This window comes from Cricetulus griseus, assembly GCF_003668045.3.
Source record: "Cricetulus griseus strain 17A/GY chromosome 1 unlocalized genomic scaffold, alternate assembly CriGri-PICRH-1.0 chr1_1, whole genome shotgun sequence".
NCBI classification, from domain to species: domain Eukaryota; kingdom Metazoa; phylum Chordata; class Mammalia; order Rodentia; family Cricetidae; genus Cricetulus; species Cricetulus griseus.
The window spans coordinates 70,320,878-70,329,531 of NW_023276807.1; positions in this window are offsets into that span (position 1 = coordinate 70,320,878).

The following is an 8,654-nucleotide window of genomic DNA, read 5'->3' on the forward strand; positions in this document are numbered from 1 at the left end:
CATTCACCTGGATGTCAACCAATCCACCCATCCACCTGGATGTCAACCAATCCAAACACCCACCTGGATGTCAACCAATCCATCCCTCCACCTGGATGTCAACCAACATCAGCCAATCCATCATTCACTTGGGTGTCAATTAATCTTTACCTGTATTTGGATGTCAACCAAACCGTCTCTCCCCCCATCCTCTGGGCCTTGTTGCTGTAGCTTTCTTCTAGACATTTCATGTATTTACTAAAAGGGAGCTTTAAAGTCAGTTCTTTGGTAAAGGGGTATTCATTCATCAAAACACTGCTAGCATCCCTTACAAGGATACACAGAATAGATACTTAAGGAATGCACTGAGTATGTGTTATACTGAATCGCAATCAGTTCTGATTAACAAAAAATACTTGTTTACCAGGCTTGGCTTAAAGATGGGAATATCCCTCAACCTATACTGCAACAGGCATTTTTAGAAGCTTCTTTTGCTAAAAATCTTTGACTCCTCCCTTTGACCCTCAGGTAACCAAAAGTAGAATGGAAGCCAGACATCTCTGCTCTCATTTGTGACTGTCTGTCTCCTTTATTTTACTTGAAGGCACACAGATCAGACATTGACCTAAATCTTTATTCTTTGTGGATTCCAAGAAAAGTAAAACCTAGAAGGACAGAACAAGCTCCCAGATGACAGGGAGGCTGCAACCTGGGGCAGAAGCAATCATTTTCCAAGGACCATCTTGCAGAACTGAAGCTGAGACAATGTCCAAGGAACCACACCTAGGCCAACTTCTGAGTGATGCATACCTCTTGCATTTTCATCATCCGCTGTTCAAACCTGAAGGTCATGTCAGTATTTCAAAGATGGACTAGGGGTACTGGTCAGGAATCTGGGCCTGCTGAGGTTGCTGGAGCTCAGGCTTTGGCCCTAAGGGAGCAGAACTGTTCATTGACTGCCTTTGTCCCTTTTCTCTGGCATGATGGTAGTTATCAAACTGAAGAGTATAGATAAACATGATTCCCTGACAAATGGACCACCCAAATATACTCACAGGAAGAGAAATTAACAGTTAAGCCAACTGAAGAGGGCTAACCCCACCATTTACAAGCAAAGAATCAGCAACTTCCATTTAAATTATAGCACAGTGATCAAGCTAAAAATGACAGCTATCATCTGATAATTCAAATATTTGGTAGGGAGGAGATTCAACATCTAAAATCAGAAAGAACATGTTAAGCAAAACCAGTTATCTCCTCAAAGGGAATAAGAGGTGGTTTATTCTGGAGCCAAATATGAATGACTATAACACCCCCAAAAGTCTCAGGTTCCCCCAAATAACATACTACACTGTGGAGGTTGTTATGGGAGATTTTGTTAAAAGAAAGACATTAACCAAAGGATTTACCTAATAAGTGGTAGAGAACATGGGAAGGCATAACACAGCAAAGTGAGGAAAACTCTCTTACTCCTACGGCCTCAGATGTTATCCATGGCATTCTTAATGTTTGGAATGGTAAACATGAGTGGTGTGCTCAGAACATATTTTAAGGTTGTGCTGATCCCAAAGATGTTAGTTCAGATATAGGGGTGTACAGTAGATGACTTTCAAAGACAATAAACAAAGCCTAGAATAATTCAACTCTGGTCTGTAACATTTTAATTCACTGTAACTCTCAATATAGTCATTTGACATAACAGAATCTTTATTTATTTACTTTTAGCACAAGTATTTTGCCTGCATGTACGTTTATATACCACATGCGAGCCTCTTGCACTGGAGGCCAGAAGAGGGTGTTGGATTTTGTGGAAACTATAGTTACAGATGATTGAGATCCACCATGTTGGTGCTGGGAATTGAACTCAGGTCCTCTGCAAAAGCAGCTGGTGCCCTTTACTGCTAAGCCCTCCAGCCCTGTGGATCTGTAGAATGTTTAAGACAGGTATAGTTTTTCTTTCTCTTTTATGTTTCTTCTGGGAACTTTAGTTCACAAAGCTTTCAATGGACATTCAATAGATAAACAGCATGTTATGGATGGAGCCCATAAATTTTTGCCATTATTGACTCAATTTAGAAGAAGGTGTGGCTACTCTTAGCCCACTGGGGAGTGATCCAGCACACAAGTGCAGCCCCCTTATGAGAAGTAATTTAAGGGCTTGTAGGTTGATTACAGCATTTAGAGTGCTGTAAACAGGGTCAGCGTCTCCCTGAGGGGCAATGCTGACTGGTGCTTCCCCAACCTTCGCCCTTCACACAGTCACAGCACTTCAAACTCTTGGCTGCACTTTGGGCAAGGTCAATGCCTCGAAAACTTTCTTAACTCCTAGTATGCATCTTGTGAAACAAAGCAATGCTGCATAGAATACGGTTCTCCATTCTCATTCCTCCAGATGGGCCTTTCCCTTCACCTCAGCCATCTTCTGGACATTGGCACTTCTCTTGTTAAGGAAATGAAGAAAGTTCTATGTGACTTGGAGTTCCTTTCAAGTTCTCTCTCTAGCAAAGTGCCCTGGTGCTCAGAGCCCTGTTTGCATTGGCTCTAGCTGTCAGATCAGAGGGAGGTGAAGATGGAGATGAGTGATCAGGAGGTGGAGACCAAGGTGGAGATATAAGGAAAGGGGAGAGGGTTGTGGTCTGTCTTTTCTTACACCAACTATAAACACATTACAAAGCTTGACCCCCATGACCTACTTCCCTCCAAAGGCCTCACCTCCTAGCACAGTCTCATTGATGAGGATTACATTTCACAATGAATGTGAGGAGAACTGACAGAAGCATAACAAGTTCAAGGCCTTCTCCTATACAAGAAGCCAGAGGAAGCTCATGCACCTCTTAGTAAACTGCCTGGAATCACCCTCTTTACCAAGGAACAGACAAGTAGTAGTGCCAACAGTGAGACTCCTAGGTCGTCTTAGTGTGGGGGCAGAGTGCTAAGGACTACACTATGGAGTAGGGACTAGGACGCTGTCCTGACAAACAAGAGGATGCGGTCAAGTCTGCAGGCCTATGGCTTGTACCCAAATTCCTCTAAGCACAAGTTCTACATCCAATGCAAAGCATTTAGAATAATCTAGAAACTCAATACCATATACCAAATGAATAGGACTAATTTGCTAATACGAATTTTGCCCAGATGAGTTTAAAATTTCCTTTAGTGGGAAGAAAAAATTCACTTTTCCTATTTCCTGTGCAGATAATCTCTGTATGTGACAAAAAGTGTCCTGTACCACTTCAGAGAAAAATCTATGTCTACTGTAGGAGAACCTGATGTACGATCAGGTCATTTACTCTCAGGGCAGTTAGTATCTACACCGAATAATATGATGTCGTGTAGCCCAGATTTTAGGAAATTTCCCATTTCTGCTATCTCATAACACACTCATAGATCCATCAAATACAGGCTGAAAACCTTGGAATTTAATTGCATTCCTCCACAGGACACATCTTTCCAAAAAAAACACCATGAGCTGAGTAGAAGCACACAGACACAATAATCTTTGACCAGCCTCCCAGGAGAACTGTCCTTCTGCATGGCTATTATATGGGTCAAATCACCTGCATGCTGTGTTCAAAGTCATATGAGAACCTGCCAACTACAAAGGACCTGGCATCACATCGTTTATTACTCACAAAGCCAGAAAAAAAATCCTCAAGGTGAAAAATTTAGTCAAAGAGTGTACCATTTAATAAGAACTACTGGAAGATAAAGAACTGTGATAGCTGATTTGCTTATACAAATATCGTAAAGAGACACATGATAAGCATTTGAGGCAATGTAGCAGGACACTGTCACGGGCTGCATTTGCTGAGTCTCCCCCGGCAACTTTAAATTGAAAAGGAGATGGTTCAGCCATCGGTACAATGGTTGCTAAGCTTCAAAGCATTTTCACTTCAAAGTCCTGGAATTTCTAACAGAGAGTCAAAGAGTCCAGTCTGGCCATGGAGTCCCATGTACCCTCTTCTTCTTAACCAGTCACGTCGGTGTTTTTGTCCCTTCTGTTTGCCTCCCGGGGAACTATTTTTAAACATAGTAAATTTTATAGCAGCACATTTTTCTAAAGAAGAGTGGCAGGACTTAACAAAGGCAAAGTCTCCTGAGTGCAGAAGAGTCCACAGAAGCAGCATGAATAGCAGTGTTAACAAAGGGAAGGTATCGCTACTGTCAGGGTGCTGGCGCTTAGCCATTTACTTGGATGCATATTGAATGCTATGGCTCTGTGAAATAGGCAGTTGGCACCATCATCCTCATCTCTTAAGAGGCAGCCCCAACTCACAGAAGTGTATCCATCTAATGTCAAAGTTGATCAATCTGAGAGCCATCGTACAAACATCCTGTTTGTGACACAGTTTAGACTCTGGGGCGTTTTGTGTTCATCAGTCCTTACACTCCACAATCTCCAGGCAGATTGGGTCTGGAAATCAAAGGTGCCAGGACTTGTGACCTTGCAGGGTCAAGGGTAATGATAAATGGGAATTTACAATGATGCTGACTTTGGTTCAACAATTCCTTTTGCTTAAGTCAGTCCAAGGACTATGGCATGCAGAAGGTACACAGTAGACACCCAAAAAATGCCGTAGGAAAAAAAATATGGAGACCTTTCCCCAAAATGTGACTAGGTCTGCTCTATTCACAGCTGGCATTTTTGGATGGGTCTTGTTTCTTTCCTTTCCTTACTTAACAAGTATGTGAAGGAGCTGAGTGGGTGAGGACCTTGTTTCATCTCAGAACACAGTTCAGAGAGAGTGTAGCTTTATGAAATGAGCAGAAAATCTCACTGGCCACTGGAAGAAGTGATTTAGAAGCAGAAAGAAAAGCAAACACTTGGAGCCTGGGGAATTCACAGCAATCTCAAGGAAACATGTGATTTTGTTGTTGTTGTTGTTGTTGTTGTTATGCTATTGAGTGGGATTTGAGCTAATTCCATTCTCTCTAATTCCAGGCAAGAATACTAAGCACTCACCCTGTGCCTGCTACTCCTCTCTGCACGGACTGGACTCATCTTAAAAATTACAAGACTGTAGCCTGCTGTTGGCAGTTGAATGAGAATAACCCTTTTCCCACGGTCCCTACAGGCTGGAAATATCTACACAAAGGGTAAAGGAATCTTAGACAGTGTGCTTCAGTGTTTTAATTGTTCATACACAGGTTTCTTGTGCTGGTCTAAAAGCAGGACACCATGTAGCCAACAATTTTATTCTACGTTCCAATGAGTTAAAGTCATAGAGTGAGGTAGACGTGACTCTCCCTCCAAGCTGCATCAGAAGTGCACATGGCTCATTAACACAGCTAACTTTTCTGGAAGTAGGAAGTCTAGCCACAGATGAAGGTCACTTTCAAAAATCAGCGAAAGGGTAAGAAAATGCTTCAAACATCCAGGGGGATGGCCTTATTTTAAAGTATGTTTTCCTGCCATGGAAAGACAGCTCAATTTTGCTTTATCCTTTGAAACTGGATTTTTAAGATGATGGAAACAAGAAATCATTTAAGACAGATACCAAAAATGAGACTTTCACCAATCTCACGTTAATAAGAGGAGGAACATGTTAGTGCAATGAATACATTTGTTCCTTATCAGCATATAATGAAATGACAGTGATGAAAAAAATCCAACTCAGAGGACTCCAAATACTCTCTAAAAGCTCTCAGAATCTGGGCACAGCCCCAACATAGGTTTGCTTTTGCCTACACAGTTAGTCACTCCAATATTTTTTCTACAAAGAGCCACACATAAAAATCTCACCATTAAAGTGATAGTCCATTACAGACAGGCTTTTCTGTGACCCTTTTCTTTTGATCCCACAGTGCCTGGTACATGGCTGCTGCTAAGTGTCCTGCAGAGTGAAAGATGAAGGGAGTTAACAGTGGTGCTGGCCATGGCCAACCCTTTGCCACAGTTATTGTGAGCCAGTAACAGCTAGCCTTGCTGGTACTGACCATGGCCAAACTTTTGCCACAGCTATTGTGAGCAGGTAATGGCTAGCCTTAATGGTACTAGGGGGACCTCTGAACAGACTAAGATAACCTCAGAGGTGGAGTAGCTAGCCCCTAGACAAGGTAGAGCAGACTGGTACCCTGGAGAGTCCAGAGCGATGCTGAGGAAGAACCATTACTTTCTCTGGTTTCCTAGAGTCAATGCATTCAGGTAGCTTCCAGAATAGAAATACCACAAGTTGGTTTTTTCATCCCAAAACTACTCCCCAGACATTAAATAGCGAACAGGCAAAATTAAACACAATATGATACTACCCATCTTTTCCAGAACCCCGTGGAACTCGCAGTTGTATAGATCAAAGCCACTTCCTGACCGTGACTCTATGGGCTTCATGTTGACCACAAAGAAAGCATGGCTGACAGAGGTGGCAACACAGAGGGATGTGAGAGCAAAAAAGGGCAGGAGAAATCCCAGTATGTTTCATGCCTGGGAGCAACACTCTCTGTGGTGGACTAGACACACAAAGGATCCAGTCTTCTCTTGGAGTTACAAAGGCATTGGCAGAAGAAAGGCAGGAGCCCTGTGTGTACTCAATAGAATGGATGGCAGAGGTGGGTGGGGGGAGGCTCAGAGAGGAACACCGTCACACTAACTAGATTCACAACAAACGATGTGTAGAGGTGGAGCTGAAGGACTGGAGTCTTACTTAGGGATCTGGAAACAAATCCCAATAATCCTACACTCAGAGACACCTCATTTCATGTCTTGGGGACAACACAGTCCAAAGGCCTTCAGTTGTTCTTGGATCATGTTAACCTGGAGTCTCTATCCTCTCAAGCAGGTGACAACTATCTAAGCCATGAGTGTGTTCTGATGCTGCAGATGGGGTTGTCATTTCTTAATTCCAAAGGTGAAAAAACAGCAGGCACATTGGGAAACAGGGATCCCACAGAACACATCACCTGTGGTAAAAATGGGGTACATGGAAAAAGTCAGACCTTCCTGAAGAACATGTGCAGCCTTAAGTTACGTCATCTATGTTCTACAGGTGCTTAATATGATGTGCACGTGCTCTTGGATTTTCAAAGTGGTGTCTTTTCACTACAGGCTTCAATCTCAGATCACATCGAAAAATTTGTTTCAGCATGCAAGGCTGAGAACCCCTCCTTTGCCTGTCAGAACTTTGCTTGTATTTCCATACTAAGGAAGATTTTTCAGAACTGGGAATACTTTTGGAGTTTTGTTTTAATCAGAGACAAGAATTTAAAGAGGAAGGTTGTATGGCACTGAGCTAAGAAGATCAGGTGGGGAAACAACCCAACAAAGAAGAAACAAAATACATTTGGAAGTTAAAATGGGAGGATGAAAACCCACTGCAGAGATAGAAAAGTTAACCCTACTTTCCCAGGAGGCAGATGAAGTCACCAAGGACCCACTTACCCCAGTGTAGACAGAAGCTGGAACCTAGAGGAAATCAGAACTCGGGTGTTCCTCTGTTGTGCAAGCCCCAGTCCTTGCACACAGCCCTTCTTCTGCCCCTCCCTGCACCCAGCTGAGGGCTGGTTCCTGCAAGTCAAAGTCTGACTTAAGAGAAAGCCATTCCAAAAGCAACACTGCTCTGTCTCACAGCAGTTGGCCACTGTTCCTTTGTGACTTTGTGTGGCTCTTTAATTAACATGAAATGATGCCCCAGCCTGTGCAAGGTTAAAAGTTGGGAGTGACTGACTTGAGTGTGGCTTTTTATGTCTAGAAATAATTCTCAGTAGCCAAAGTAATGAACACCAAAATTACAGTAAGTTAAAAGTTTACTGGCAAGAGCATAGCAAGACATAGATTGGAATACAGGGACAACCTCAGGTACAGGGACAGACTCAGATGCAGGTGAAGAGGAATGGAGCTGTAATGCACGTCAGCTTTATTTGTCAGAGAGACCAGAGTCTGCCTTTGGAACCTTGGCAGAAGTTGGAGGAGGCTAGCACCCAGAACGGAGGAGGGTGAAGAGCGGAAAAGTCCCCTGGTGCTCCAGGCTGGATTAGCCATCTGATGGAGCAGTGCTCTCCCCTCCCAAATCCCATGGGCATCTTAGCCACTTGGGAACTCAATCTTATGCAATACACAAAATTGTTTTCCAGGAAACAACAGCAAGCTCTAAGCCAGAATCTTCGCAGAAACTATCAGACAAATGTCTGTGTAAAGTTACATGGGGCAAGGAGAAATGAGCCAATCCCATGCATCCGTTCAATTCTGTTAAATGAGTCAAATAAGCCAGATGCTCCCGAGGGAACCAGAGCAAAGGTCACAGAGTCAGTGTTGTCTGTGTACTTCCAACCCAGTGTTGGATGGCCAGAGCAGAGTTAATGATGGCAATGGGATCTATGCACTTCCAACCAGTGCTGGCTGGCCTCTGGGACATGTCAATGAAACAAATAAGAATCTGTGCATAAGAAACAGTCACTTAACTTTATAGCAGAGAAGGAATTATACAAAAGACAAATCCTCTATGGAAGTCAGAATTTTGACATTTGTATTTCAGAAAACCTTTGGCAGCCAAATAGCCATGAAATACATAGATTGAATTTGTGGAGGAGAGTTCAAGAACACCTTTCAGCTAGAGAAGAATATAACTGAACATGAGGAAGCAGCAATACCTTCCTCAGACTCAACTTCTTCCATTTATAACATCACAAAAATGTTCACACTCTTTGTAACATGGGCATCTCAAGGCAAGTCTGATGTCTCC